Below are 3,602 nucleotides of genomic sequence, written 5' to 3'. Positions count from 1 at the left end.
CAATGCTTGGTAAGAAATGTACGCATTATCCTGCCCATGCAATTGTAACCCCTCTGTACAGTATGTTCACAAATAAAATAAAATAAAATTTAAAAAAAAAGAAAAAAAGAGAGGGGGAGTCAAGGCAAAGAGACACATCTGAGCGCTTGCCAGCAGCCACCGCGGCAATTGCAGGGCACCATAACTGAGCCACAGAGAGTCCGGGACGAAGGAGCCAGACGCAGCTGGCAAGCAAATTCTACTCAACACCAGCAAGAACCGACAAGGAGCGGACATCTTCACCCTGCAATTTGCAGACCAGAGATGACCCAGGAACCAAGACTCGGAGTGAGTAGAAGCCTGATGTCCTCCCTCCTTCTCAGGGAGCAGAGGAGGGAAGGCCACCCCTCCCCCCCAGCACCGGTGATCTCCATCTTGGATACCTACAAAGCTCAGAGGAGCTGCTAGCTCCAACTCAGGCCTTGGAATTAAAAGAGTCATTTAGCAGGTCACAAGAACTTAATAGCGAAGTGACCTGCCAGACTCAGCTCCATCCAGGGAAAAGTCACCCAGCTCGGGCGCCAGCTCTGGGGCCAGCCATAGGAGTGGCTTTCCTCACTGGGTAATCAGAGCCAGAGGCTGCCCCTCCCTCTAGCAGCCTGGACAATCAATTGAAAATCAGTAAACATAAACCCTGGGAATAGCTCCAGGCTGGGCTCTGTGAGTCTTTCACAAACTAGCCACCAGGAAAAGCTACTGTTTGTTGAAAGGCCTCAACTCTACCCAGAACATAGCCTCATCACTGCATCACCCTCTTTTGTGATTCTCAAAGCAGAACACCCTCCCATTAAACTAACCTGGGAGGGGGATCTCAAAATCTTGGATAAGTAGAGCATTTTTCTGCCTGTTGGAACAATCTGACTTAAGAAACCAATCAAGCCACAGGACCTCAAGCAGACCAGAGACTCCAACAAGAGGCTGGTTACAGACACAAGGGAGATACAGGATTTTTCCCACCCCTCCCAAAAAAACAAAGAACTTTTTTTTTCTTCGTCTTCTTTTTTTTTTTTCTTTTTTTTTTTTTGGTTCCTTATATATAAAAAAAAATTTTTTCTTTTCTAAAACTTTTATTAATCTTTAATTTTTGCCTTTTTTTAAACAAAAAAGTTTTCCAGTAACTTTTTCTTTTTTTTCCTCTTATAATTTTTATTTTAGAGATATGTGAATGTGCGTTTTTCTTTCTTTTCTTGTTTTCTTTCTCTTTTTTCTTTTTCTTTTTTAATTATCTTTTTGTTTTTGGTTTAGCTTTACTGAAATTCTGATCTTTTTATTCTCCCTTTCTTACCCTTTTCACCTTTTCCTCTCCTTTGTTCTTCTTTATATGACTTAACTCTTGTCCTGCACATCCTCATACAAACCCATAGTTAACTAGTAGACCCTATCCCCCATTGTGTACACACTTAATCCACAAATTTATTACTCAATTCAAAACCTCTGAGACTTAAATTCCTTAATAACAGTACTACCTCTTTATACCTATATAATATTTTAAGCATTTTTTTAAAGTTTTTCACATCTCCTCTATGTCCCTCCCCTTCTCTCAATATACTCACTTTCCTCTCTAAATAGATTGTTTTTGGCTCTCCATAATATCATTAATTTTTACTTGTCTATTTTTTCTGGTCTCTTTTCATTTCCCTTTCCCTTTCTTCTTTTTTTCTCTCTCTTTACTTGCATCCTACCCAACCTATTTCCTGCTTTGAGATTAGGACAGAGTTAACTCTCACTGTGCCTCCCCACACCAATCTATTCCTATTTTTTACCCACATCTCTCCCTAACCCTAATAATTTCTGGTTTTCCAAATTCTTCTCTGCAGTTCGAAGCCCATTAACATATAGTTGTTTGATGTTGAATAGATGTATCTGTTGAACTAGATTGTATGTGTAGACTATTGACTGTATAAATGCAAACGTTGGTTGATGGTTGCCTTAAGATAGTGTTCTAGCACAAAACTGGTGCTATTTTCATCTCAAATGGGCAGAGTAAGCCGGAAAAACAAGAAAACTGGCAAATCCGGATATATCAATTCCCAATCTTGATAATCATGGAGCAGAACAGATAATGAATAATCCAGAGAAGAGTTCCCAAATAGCTCTACAGACACTGCTGGCAAACATGATAAATGAAAAGTTTGGAAACATACAAAAGACACTCTATGAGCTTGATAGGGAGAGAGAAGAGGCAATCCGAAAGTTTATACAGGAATATCATAAGCGTGAGGAAGCTACTCAAAAACTGATACAGGATTTGCGTGAGAAGCTTGAGAATACTCAAAGAGAAAGGCAGGAATGGTGTGAGCAGGCTGAGAACACTCAAAGAGAACTGCAGGAATCCCACGAATGGGAGGATGCTAATCAAAGAGTAATACAGGAATTGAGAGACCAGGTAGAGAATACACAAAGATCACTAAAGGCATTCATGGAATCCATTAACAAAGAGCTGAAGGAAGTGAGGGAGACCACAAAGGGAATGCTGAATGGAACCCAACAGAAGGAATGGGAGTCCAAAGAAACCATAACCAATCAACTAAGTGATTTGAGAACAAACACTGAACACCAAATTAAGGAAGTAAAGAAATTCATACAAGACCTAAAACAGAGCTTCAACAAAGAACTTGAAGCCATCAAAGCTGACCAATTAGAAGGAAAAGAGATAAAAAACAAAGTAGAGAGTCTTGACAGCAGGTTAGACCATGCAGAAGATCGAATCTCAGGGATTGAAGACAGCCTAGATATTATAGAGAAAGAACATACAACCATCCAAGACAAGTCCAAGAAATATGATAGATCTATCCAACACCTGGGAGACACCATCAGAATGCCTAATCTAAGGATAATGGGTGTAGAGGAGCACCTAGAAACAAAAGATAATGGTCTAGGAAATTTGTTTAACAGGATCCTAGCAGAGAACTTCCCAAACATACGAAAAGATAGGCCTATTCAGATACAAAAACCTTTTAGAACCCCAAATAGACCAGACCAGAATAGGACATCCCACTGTCACATTACAATCCACACAGGATCAGCTCAGACCAAGGAAAAGATCCTTAAAACTGTCAAGGAGAAAAGGGTAATCTCCTATGAAGGGAAAACAATTAGAATCACCTCAGATTTCTCAGCAGAGACAATCAAAGCAAGAAGAGCCTGGAATGATGTATGCCATGCCCTAAAAACAAATAACTGTCAACCAAGAATAATGTACCCAGTTAAACTCTCCTTCATAACTGAAGGCCAAATAAAAACCTTCCACAGCAAAGAAAAATTTAAACAATACATCTCCACCAAATCAGCCCTACAAAAGATTCTTAAAGATGTCCTATACATAGAAAACCAACAAGACCACAATAAAGGCCAAGAAACTGCACCCAAATTGAGAATCCAAGAATCATAGGAAGAACCCAGTTTTTGCAGCCTCCAAGAATGTGGATAACATGGCAGGAACTCCCAAATACCTCTCAGTTTTATCTCTTAAGGTTAACGGACTGAACTCTCCAATTAAGCAACATAGACTGTCTAGTTGGATTAAAGAACAAGACCCTTCTATCTGCTGCCTGCAGCAGTCA

The sequence above is a fragment of the Dipodomys ordii genome, unplaced genomic scaffold (assembly GCF_000151885.1).
Source record: "Dipodomys ordii isolate 6190 unplaced genomic scaffold, Dord_2.0 Scaffold38, whole genome shotgun sequence".
NCBI lineage: Eukaryota > Metazoa > Chordata > Mammalia > Rodentia > Heteromyidae > Dipodomys > Dipodomys ordii.
Note: the sequence above shows the minus strand (reverse complement) of the source record.